The following is a 12186-nucleotide window of genomic DNA, read 5'->3' on the forward strand; positions in this document are numbered from 1 at the left end:
ACATAGAAAGATGTTGTGAATATTATGTTGAGTGAAAAAAGCAGAACAGTTTATAGTGTGTGTAGTGGGTTGAATTGGGTCCCCGAAAAAGATATATTCAAGTACTAACCCCTAGTACCTGTGATTGTGATCTTACTTGGAAATAAAGTCTTTACAGATGTAATCAAGTTAAAAAAGAGATCATACTAGATTAGGGTAGGCCCTAAATCCAGTGACTGGTGTCTTTATAAGATAAAGAAGAGGAAGATTTGAATACAGAGACACTGAGGACAACAAAAGGAAGAAGGCCGTGTGAAGACTGAGGCAGAAATTGGAGTGATGCAGCTACAAACCAAGGAATGCCAACGATTGCCAGCAGCCATCAGAAGCTAGAAGAGGCAAGAAAGGATTCTTCCCGAGAACCTTCAGAGGAAATATGGCCCTGGTGACACCTTGATTTTGGACTTCTTGACTTCAGAACTATGAGAGAATGTTTGTTGTTCTAAGCCACCCAGGGGTACGTTGTTACGGCGGCCTTAGGAAACCAATACAGAATGTGATCATATTCTTGTAAAAATACTATTGGCTTGTGTATCTATGCTTAGATAAAAGTCTGGAAGGATATATACAAAATATCAACTGTGGTGAGATTATGAAAGATTTGCATTTGAAAAGTCTTTCCGCCTGTAAGTATGTGATTGTTAAGGTTGTATGTCAGCTTGGCTGGGCCATGATTCTCAGTGGTTTGGCAGTTATGATGTAGTTTGTCCATCATACAATGATGTAATCACTTCCATGATGGGATCTGATATAATGTGATCACCTCACGATGGGATCTGCTGTGAGTAGCCAATCAGTTGAAAGGGAGTTTCCTTGGGGGTGTGGCCTGCATCCAATATAGGTGGATTTTCTGGCAAAGCTCGGGGGCTTTTGCTTGCTCTGGATCCTGCAGCTGGCTCCTGTTCATCTGATCTCTGGTTCTTGGGACTTGAGCTAGCAGCTTATCTTAGGACTCATCAGCCTCCGTGGTCTGGATCTTGGGTTTGCCAGCCCCTTCAGCTATTTGAGTCGGGAGAAGTCTCCAGCCTGACCCATGGACTTGGGACTTTCGAGCCTCTACAACCACATGAGCAATTTCCTTGATATAAATCTTTCTCTCCCTTGCTCTCTTTCTCTGTCTCTCTCTCTCTCTCTCTCTCTCTATATATATATATGTAGGCACTTCACTGGTTTTGCCTCTCTGGAAAACCCAGCCTAAGAAAATGTATTTGTAATTTTTTGCAAAGTATATGTGTTAAATCATTTAAAAAAAATTGCATAGGTGCAGTGGAAAATATATAGATAAGTTTGCTTTTTTCTATTCCTAATAAGAAAACCCATAAAATTATAGTATTTTAAAAACAGAAAGCTTTCTTAAGACTTTGACCAATGCTTTAACCCCTTATTTTACAAATAAATGTACTGAGGCCCTGGGAAATTAATTGACTTGCCCAAAGGTATCACCCACTAACATCATAGTCAGAGGCAGAGCTAAAGCCCGAATTTGAACCCAGATCAGCATTTCATTGCTTTTTCTAAAGCAACATGGTGCTTCTGAAGAACAAATGGGGGCCCATCCATGTAAGTGTTGCTGGGACTCCTGTGTGGCTTTTGCAGACCTGTCTGTGGGCACAGCCATTCACTGGCTCTCAGTAGATCTTGAAAATAGCCCAGACCATGGCCCGCTAAATGGCTGAAAGAAAACTCCCAGAGCATGAAAAATGCCTCCGCCAGTCAACCGGACAAGCTGTATTTCCCATTTGGCAGGTGAAAGCCTCTCCAGAAAATGCTACATTACAAAGCACTCCCTTCTCCAGGGTGTTGATTACATCTTTCATAAGGAAGGCTGGAAGGCACTAAGCTAGACGCCAAGAATAATTAAGCAAGTCGCATAGCCAAGAGGAGACTAAACCAACAACCTCGTTCAGTGCAGGATGGGCCAAATTAATAGATCAGCTGAGATCAATACAAGAAAAAAGTAATTAGAGGCTCTTACTTACACGTGCTGCCCTTGCCATGAGGTTAGTTGTTGGCGTGACATCTGAGAGGCCTCACTAGTACAGCTTTGGGATCTGGGTAACACTCTGGATCGATTTCTCTATCTTTACATCTATATAGGGGACAATTAGCCTGTGTGCAGGCAAAGGCCTTAGAGGATATGCCCTCCCCTCTTTCATCTACCCAGCCACCCTCTGCCACCTTTCTTATTGCTCCTAACCTTCCTTGGCTTCCTCCAGGAATTGGACCAAAGTCCAACAAGGATTTAAAATCATTTTCTTCCGGTCAGTCGAAGGGCTATCTTTCCATCTTTGGGCTGGTTAGAGGAATATTTTCAGTTCAATAACATTAACACCCTGTGTTATTGAGTTGATCTGACTGCTGTATTTTTTTTCTTGCACTGCTTTTTTGTGCTTTTTCCTTGTGTGGAAATAGGCGAAGAACATCCAAATAGGAAAAAACAAAGGTTATTTATTAAAGGCTTGCTATAACAAGGGAGTCAGCCACCTTCTCTTTTGTTTGACAGATTCAAAGGCTGGCAGGGGAGTAGGAAAGTTTTATAATGGAGGAGAGGGAAGCCTTCAGGTATGCCTTGATTGGAGGCTGTTAGCAGGGGAAGGTGTAGGCGGGCTAACTGCAAGCAGGGCATTTTATGTGATTGGTGAGGGGAGCATATCTGGCTTTCTCTGGTTGGTCGTAAGTTGGAAGCAGGGACAAAAATTAAGGACAAATATTATCAAGTCCTGGCCATTTTGGGCCCACTGTTACAGGGATTGTTGTTTGTCCCCCTGGACTGGAAGCTGCAGATTGTGGTTTGACTTCCTAGGCTGGATGATGCAGATAATGGGTGAAAGTTCTATTTTTATAGGGCCTGGTCACTGTCCATTTGTTCATTCAGTCTGTCACTTGAACTAATCTTTTCTTCTTGCTTTCCAGGAGGTCACGGGCTAGGAGGGCTCAGTTACTATGTGTCTGGAGAACTCACCCAAATGGTGAACCCTACTTGCATTAGATTAAGTCGGGCTGCGTACAACAGAAAAATGCATAATATCTAACTTAAACTGATAACAGGTTTTCATCTGGAAATAGGCCCTCTAGGTGCAGTGTTAGAGCAGTTTTTCTGTGTCATAGCAGAGACTCAGCCTACTATGTTTTTTCTTTGCTATTTTCAACAAAGTGGTTTCTATTCTTAACATCAGCCCATGATCCAAGACAGCTGAGAGAGCTCTAGCTATCTTAACTCATTCCAGGCAGCAGGCAGAAGGAAGAGCAGAAATTACATTCGAACAGGTTGTAAGGAAGGCTTGCTAGCCTGGGAGGCACCCCATCTTCTCAGGTGAACTTGATCCTTCCTGCTGTGGTCCATAATGTATTTCTCTTACTTTTTCGCCTTTAAAAGGCAAATATTTCCCTCACATCCATTCTTGGTGGGGAACTTTATTGTAACCCCCAAGTAATTGTAACAAGGATTATCTCAATTCCATCTACTTTTCTCTAGCTATCAGCCCAGGGTTCCTTCAATTCATCCTGTTGTTGTTGGGTGCTATCAAGTCAATTTTGACTTATTGTGATCCTATGTGACAGAGTAGAACTGTCGCATAGGGTTTTCTTGGCTGTAATCTTTATGGAAGCAGGTCACCAGGTCTTTCTCCTGTGGAGTTGCTGGGTGGATTCGAAACCCAAGTCTTTCGGTTAGTAGCCAAATGCTTTAACCATCGCACCACCAGAGTTCCTTGCAACTCATCCTAAAGCTTTTCAAATTGCTCAGAGCTGTTGTTGTTGCTAAGCGCCATGGAGTCGATTCCAACTCATAGCAACCCTGTGTACAACAGAGTGAAACACTGCCTGGTCCTGCGCCATCCTCACAGTTGTTGCTGTGTTTCAGCCCATTGTTGCAGCCACTGTGTCATTCCATCTCGTGGAGGGTCTTCCTCTTTTATGCTGGCTCTCTATCAAGCATGATGTCCTTCCACATGGACCGGTCCCTCCTGACCTGATAACATGTCCAAAGTATGTGAAATGAAGAACTACCAGTGCAAAATAAACAGTCCAAAGTTATTCCTCCTCCCTCCACTTCACTTTAAGCTCTGGTTTTACTTGGAGACTCAGTCTTCCCTTCTTCATATGTAACATTATAAAGAACTTTCTGATATTTAATCTAAATTCCTCAAATATACTTCAAACCCCTTTTACATTTGGCGATGGAAACCAATTAGCTATCTTACACTTAAATCTTAGAAAATAGATAGCACTTTGGTTAACACATAGGTGGTGGTGGATTTATTTAGATTTCTCTTTTGGGGGGAAAGGATTGAAAGAAATTGCAGTATTTTTTAATATTTCTTAACAAGCTAGAGAACATGACAGAAATACAGTGGTCTATAAGCAGTGTACTCCCAGGGCTCAAAAGCCCAGGGAAACATTTGCAGATATCTGGGTCTGATCTTATGGTTATGACTTTTAGACAGGGATAGACTGGACTGTCTGTTTCAAGGCCATGCTCATACCACCCATCTAGGAAACAGCAACTGAAATTCCATGCACTGTCTTGTCTATATGTGATGGGAATTCAGTGCACTGGAAAAATTCCTCCAAACTTGCAGCAACCTTTTACAGACCTAATACTTTAATTTTTAAAAATTCTTTAGGAGGAAAAAAAAAAAACCACCAACTTTAGGAGGCATACTGTAGTGTAAAAAAGAGTATGAGCTTTAGAGCCAAAGAGATCTGGATTCAAATCCTCATTCTGTCACTTACTAGCTGTACATTTGGTATAAGTCACTCAATCTTTGAGTCTTGGTTTCTTCATCTGCATAATGGGGTCAATCATATCTGCCTAGCAAGAACGTTGCATGACTAGGAAGAACGTTGCATGACTAGGAAGAACGTTGCATGACTAGGAAGAACGTTGCATTGAGGTGGTAGACTGTAAGTTGCTGACTCCATAAATTATATCCAATGATAATGTTTGGGTTTTGGTCTACAAAACTAGAGGTAGGGTGCTTTTCATGAGAAATGGAAAGTGTTTTTCTAGGACAAGATGATCAAATCAAGAAGTCTTCATACTGTACTAAACCACTTTCCGTCGAGTCAACCCTGACTCATGGCAACCCCATGTGTGTCAGAGTAGAACTGTGCTCCATAGGGTTTTCTTTCTTTCTTTTTTTTAAATTATATTGTTTCAATAATCAGAAGAATAATATTAAAAGAAACTTTATCCTAATTGTGTATTCTTTCTGGGCTCAAGGCTCTGGATTCCCATTGCCAAGTATGTAAAACCTATCAGCCTCAATTTCACCCCAGTAGTAAAGATAAGAATTAATTTTGGCTCACAAAAATCAGTAATCCATACATCAAGTTTCTTAAAAACAATTAACTATTCATAACCTTGCATTTATTTCAGTTAGGTATTTACAGATATTTGCCAGTATAAAAATACAATGGATAGGCAGACTGAAAATTGAAGGCTCCGAAATCTTTACTTCAAAAATACACCCCAGCTCCTGGCACTGCATTTACTTTTCCAACAATTTCCCAAAGGCTTTAGATAGTTTGAGATGTTCTACATGGAAGCGATTCCACAACACTCACATACAGAGAGAACAGTGAGAGCTCAGGACACAAGGCGACAGGAGAACACAGTATTTGTACTTGGTGGAGTAGTCCTTTGGAGATACCACCAGCCCCTGGCCCTTGCGCACCCCTTGAAAGATCAGTCTCTATGACATAGATCATCTCTTGTTTGTCCTCTATGGCCCAGTTAACCTTGCTGTTGTTATCAGTTTCCAAATCAGTTGTTATGTGCTCGTTCCTGAAGAAAAACGTAACAGTGCAAGGATTGTATAACTCACATATTTTGTTGAAGTCAGGTACTTCTGTAATATCCACAAGATAAATAACTGCAAAATTTTTAACTTTAAAACAGCTGTGATATCCAAACAGGGCTCGTTACATGATATGGACAATCCCCCTCTGCCATTTCTTTTCGGTTATGCTATATAGAACTTCATCCATATTCATACAAGTAGGATCCCAATTGTGTCCAAACCAATGACAATGACGCAGTCCTTCTAGGAAACGATGGCCTGGTCCACTTACCATCTGTTGTGTAGATGTGGAAACATGTATGACATCTTGAAAATGTGACCAATATCTTCAAAAAAGAAGAAACAAAGCTGACCTGTAGATCTTCCAGAGCCAAAGCTGCTGTGACCGCCATTGGGTTTTCAACGGCTGATTTTTCAAAAGTAGATCACCAAGCGTTTCTTCTGAGGTGCCTCTGGGTGGACTCAAACTTACAGTCTTTAGGTTAGCAGCCGAGTGTGTTAACTGTTTGCACCACTCTGGGACTCCTCAAACTGTGAAGTAATGTAAAGAGAAGTAAAAAGGAAAACATCAAGATAAAACTGTAAAACTAGTTTCTATGGAGGGCATCAGGAGATTCTATTCTGCTCCCTTCAAACAGGGAAGGAAGGGAGAACAGAAGAGCACACCCGGCTCAGTGACTCCCCATCTGCCTGGGGGGCTTAAAACTACAAGAGCTTGAAGTCTCAGCTACAGAGATTCTAGCTCTGAGGGCCTGGAGCGTCAGAGTGTTTTTTTAAACTCCCTTCAATGGCTTTAACTTGGTGGCAAATTAGAATAACCTGGGGTGTTTAAAAACACAACACCCAGCTGGAGCTTCACCCCAGAGATGCTGATTCAATTGGTGTGTCAAGGGCCCAGGCACTGGTACTTTTAAAACCTCCTCAGGTGATTCAAATGTGCAGCCAGGGTTGAAATCCACTGACCTGTATGCTCTAAATTAGCTCGAGTGACCTCACCTGGATGAATACCAGAGAATTGAAAACACTTGCAGGTTAAATCACTGAACTCTGATCTTCTTTAAGGGGTTGTGAAGAATATGGGTGGTTTAGAAAGACTTGAGACTGGTAAATATGATCCTGATCTTCAAAAGTTAAAAAAAAAAAATGAAAGGCACTCTAATCGGCAGTTTGGGGAACTTGGTGTTAAACCCCGGCAATATTTCTTTTGAATAAAATTATGGTTTATGAGCAGTGATCAGCATGAACCTGCACAGGTTCAGCAAGAAAGATATAATCAAACTAACTACATACCCTATTTTGACAGGGTTGCCTGACTTGTAGATAAAGATGATGTGTATGTAAGTTCATTAAATTTCAGAAGGCTCATGGCAAAATTTATATATATACACACACATATATAAGTAATCTCTCTGGGTCATGCAAATGGATAACACGCTCAGCTACTAAGGAAAAGGTTGGCGCTTCAAGACTACCCAGAGGCATCTTGGAAGAAAAAGCCAGTGATTTACTTCCGAAAGATCACAACCACTGAAAACTCTATGGAGCACAGTTCTACTCTGACATGGGGTCGCCACGAGTCAGAATCAACTCAACGGTAACTGGCATATATATACGTATAACCAAAACGAAACCTGTTGCCGTAGAGTTGATTCTGACTCATAGTGACCCCATAGGAGAGAGTAGAACTGCCCCATAGGGTTCCAAGGAGCAGATGGTGGATTTGAACTGCCAAGCTTTTGGTTAGCAGCTGAGATCTTAACCACTGAGCTACCACGGCTCCAATATGGAATAAAGACAAATGCTTCCCAAACTTTATTGTGCAATCAATCTCCTGGGGATCTTGTTAAAATGCAGGTTCTAATTCTGTGGGTCTGGAGCGGGGCCTGAGAATCTGCATTTTAATAAGCTTCCAGGTGCTGCCGATGCTGTTGGTCCACAGGCCACGCATTGAGTATCAAGTGTGTAGGCTGTATAATAGTGCAGTTAGGTGGGTTAGTAAGCAGTTGAACAACTATATCAAAAGAATATTTATCAATGGATCAGTGTCATTCTAGGAGAATGGGTTGGGATGTGTGGTTGGGATCTAGTTTTTTTTTATCTAAGATTTTGCTTTGTCTCAGTCCGCCTGCAGGCTTTCTCATGTCATAGAGAAGAGGGCGCCGGACAGCCTTTGGGGCTTGCTGGTTTAACAAGACATATCTATCTTAGAAAATATTCTAAATGAATCTGTGGAGGGTCACATATCCATCTCTGACCCAATCACTGAGGCTAGAGGGATGGGGATGTGGTTCAGCCTGGAGCACACACCCACCACTGAGGATGGAATGGATGGACACCATGAGAGACACTCACTCTACCAGCAGATCTCCCCAGAAGATGATGGCGAATGACTCAAAATATTTGTTATCCACCAAATCCTCACACCCCAACATCACAGAATCGTCAGTACGCAATTCTTCATAAAACAAGGCTGCAGGCAGTCAGAGTTGACATGAAGTGAGTCAGGCTTGCTATTCCTGGACTAGACAGTCTGTAAAGTCCTATTTTGTAAGACTCCAAGCTGTACTTGTATGTAACATATTATGCAGTAGTACGATTTTTCTGAAGAAAATTCCTTGAACTCCAAGGTTTGATGGAGCAGATATTTGGGTCTCAATGGCATTTTAGGAGGCCTGCCCATCCCTGCACCCTTCTGAAAGAATGCCTGCCCACAGTCTGCTAGGGACTGTTGCCAGCACTTCTTACAGCACCAGATGACTGGCCTAGGAGCCTCCATGCAGAGGTGGGCCAGTACCCTCTGATTGGTGTAACTTAGCTTAAAAAGATGATCTGAGCTTCTCAGAAGCTGTCTTATGAATTAGAACTGAAGGACACAGAGGGAAATCCCAGTGATCTGTGGATGCTGTGATGTATGGCCCTGTAGAAATGGAGTATAGGGTGGACCTTGTATAAAGTGAGTAAACAGAGGGAGCTGATTAAGACAGGAGAGCAGAGCAGACACACAGAGAGAAGCACAGAGACACAGACAGGATGAGACCAGTGGCCTTGGAAAGGAGGGGAACAGAGAGAGAGAGATTTTAGAAGAGGAGAAAGAATCACGGTTCCTGTAGCTGTTTCAGTGTCTGCCCTTCCTGAAACTTGGATGTTTGTTTTTTCCTGGATTTTGCATCTGGTATTTTTTTACCCCACCCCATTTTTTACTGGAGCTATATTGAGTGAAGCTCCCTGCTCTGTAATCAGGGCTTTGAACGCGTTCACTTGATTTGAACCCCTGCTGCGAATTTCTACCCCCAGATATACTGAATCAGAATCTACATTTTAACAATATCCCCAGGTGATTCCTAAGTATAACAAATTTTGACAACCACTGCTCTACTAGTGGTTTTCAGAATTGGTCCCTAACCAGTAGCATTAGCATCACCTGGGAACTTGTTAGAAATGCAATTCTCAGCAGGGGTTCAAACCAGAATGAACCGGTTCAAAGCCCTGTCTGTAACTGAAGTTTTCTTAACCAAAACATTAATCTTTTTTTTTTTTAATTTTAGTTTTTTTATTGCACTTTAGATGAAGGTTTACAGAACAAGCTAGCTTCTCATTGAACAATTAGTACACATATTATTTTGTAACACTGGTTACCAGCTCCATGACATGTCAACACTTTCCTCTTCTTGATCTTGGGTTCCCTATTACCAGCTTTCTTGTCCCCTCCTGTCTTTGAGTCCTTGCCCCCGGGCTGGTGTGTCCCTTTAGTCTCGTTTTGTTTTATGTGCCTGTCTAATCTTCGGCTGAAGGGTGAACGTCAGGGGTGACTTCATTACTGAGCTAAAAGGGTGTTCTGGGGACATACTCTCAGGCTTTCTCCAGTCTCTGTCAGGCCAGTAAGTCTGGTCTTTTTCTGTGAATTAGAATTTTGTTCTACATTTTTCTCCAGCTCTCTCTGGGACCCTCTATTGTGATCTCTGTCAGAGCAGTCTAGGGTGGTAACCGGGAACCATCTAGTTGTGCTGGACTCAGTCTGATGGAGGCTGTGGTAGTTGTGGTCCGTTAGTCCTTTGGACTAATCTTTCTCTTGTGTTTTTGGTTTTCTTCATTCTCCCTTGCTCCTGAAGTGGTGAAAACAGTGGAGTATATTAGATAGCTGCTCACAAGCTTTTAAGACTCTGGGTGCTACTCACCGAAGTAGAATGTAGAACATTTTCTTTATAAACTATGTTATGCCAGTTGAGCTAGATATTGCCTGAGACCATGGTCCCCACAGCCCCCAGCTCAGTAATTTGGTCCCTCAGGGAGTTTGGATATGTCTGTGGAGCTTCCATGATCTTGCTTTGGACCAGCGAAAACATTAATCTTGACCTCATTCAAACTATGGGCAACTATCATGGGAAAGGAGCGCCCTGTAAATCTTTCCATTTTGAATGTACATGTTGCCAAAATTTTGACTGAGTCAAAAGGCAGAGAGAGAGAGAGAACAGAAGGAGAAGGAAACAACCTTTACTCTTCTCTTCTGGCTAGATTTTGTAGGAAACTGGAATTGCCGGGAAACAGGGACAGGTGGATCTACTCTACCATGGGAGATGGGGTGAGAGAACAATTTATTTCTTAAAATACCCCTAAGAAAAAATAGTGGAATTGAACAATTAAGGAGAAGCTGGCATTTGATACTCATTTTTTTTTCTCATTTAACCATTGGAAGGTTACTATTTTATTAAGACCATCAGCATCTTTAACAATAAAACAACACACTTTATTACAAATAAGAAATGCATGAGGCAGCTTCCCTAGGAATCTCTGAGACAATTCAAGAACTTGAAGTCATGCAATTATATTTTGCATCTAGCACAGAAAAATATCCCACATTCACATGGTTTATAAATAATAGCCAGTCTAGTCTAACCAACAACCTTTGGCAATAGTATTTCTTGTTAGGTACAGACAGGGATTCCCTTTTGATCCAGAAAGCATTATGGCCTCACTTTAAAAGCAGATATCAGTGCCTGGCTGTGACAATGAGAGAAGGAGAGTACAAATGAGCCTGGAAACTCATAATTCAAGTTCACTCTGGGCGAGCTCCTTGATTCTGTTCATGCAATGATCGACGCTGTTTATGAGTAAAGGGATCCAATCATCTTCTGGATGAGGGGCCACATGACTTGCTTTTGTAATTTCAAATGCCGTCTTTAAAACAGATGTAAGTTTTGCAGAGTTGTTTTGCACAGTCAGGTGGCATGTAGGTGGATATATGCTCAGAGCAAAATCATTCACACTGGGGCTGATCTCATCAGAAATATCCACAATGTCATCCAGCTGGGCCACCGGGTCCTTCTTTTCATTCTGTGTCACTGAGATCTAGATTTTCTTCAGGCTGGCTTTGGATGCCTTTGCCAGCGAAAGGCATGGGATTATGAGCTCCTGATCTTCCTCTGACCAGTATACATCTTGATTGTTTGGAAACCCCACTGCATCCTCCTCAGCATCATTACGGTCATCAGAGTCCACTCTGTGGTCATTCCCTAAGTTGTCTTCCTCAAGTCATTCAAGAGGCCAGAGTAAGGGTCACATTCTTCCACAGCCCGCTCCATTTCCTCATGTGTATCCTTCACAAAATTCACCCTCCTCGTTTGCATTAAAAGGGCTGCAGCTTTATTATTTCTTGGTATCGGAGGCACCTGCTGGCAGGCAACCCAGACAGTGTTGCAGAAAATAAGGTCCTTGTTCTCTGACTGGGAGTGGTGAAAAGCATTTCCACGAGCTAAGCTATGCCATCCACAATGTCCAGAGTGGCCACCCGTGCCAGCTTTTGCCGAGTGATTCCCTGATCCTTGGGAAGCAAGTAGCACACTGCAATAATTGCCTCAATGGCAACACAGACTGGCTCACAGAACCTCTGGGTTTCCTGTGGAGACGGCAGTGGAAGTCTGGAGAAGCCTATGGTCAGAGTCATGGCTTCCCTTGCCACTTTTACAGCTGCCTCATTGAGTCCGCAAACTTCTCCCGATTGAACTCCTCGGTGGTCTCCTGGGCTACGCCAACCTGCACTGTAGGCATGAGCAACCGCAGCTCGACTGCCAAGTGCCGGAGCTGCTCCAAAGGCGGAGCCAGGGTGGGGACCGCGGCTGCAGGTGCAGCTGTGCTTGCCATCTCAGTCGCTTGCCTGGAGACCGCAGATGTCGCTACCGCTGCTACCAGAGACGCATCGCGGAAGCCACTCCACATCCAGGAGCCACAGACTGAGGTTCCTGATACTCAGTTTTTAAAAGTCGATTTATAGAAGTATCTTGAGGGGGAAAAACAAACAAGCTCTGCATACTTAACCAAGCATTAGAGAGGCAGCATGGGTGGAAAA

General features: G+C 42.7%; 2 pseudogenes; both read right to left on the minus strand.

Moving 5' to 3' along the window:
* Positions 1–5603: 5603 nt before the first annotated feature.
* Positions 5604–6149, minus strand: LOC101341475 (thioredoxin-like protein 4A; annotated as a pseudogene).
* Positions 6150–10883: 4734 nt separating this feature from the next.
* LOC101347246 (cyclin-D1-binding protein 1 pseudogene) lies at positions 10884–11981 on the minus strand (annotated as a pseudogene).
* Between the last annotated feature and the right edge of the window lie 205 nt (positions 11982–12186).

This window comes from Trichechus manatus, unplaced genomic scaffold (assembly GCF_000243295.1).
Source record: "Trichechus manatus latirostris isolate Lorelei unplaced genomic scaffold, TriManLat1.0 scaffold00037, whole genome shotgun sequence".
NCBI classification, from domain to species: Eukaryota; Metazoa; Chordata; class Mammalia; order Sirenia; family Trichechidae; genus Trichechus; species Trichechus manatus.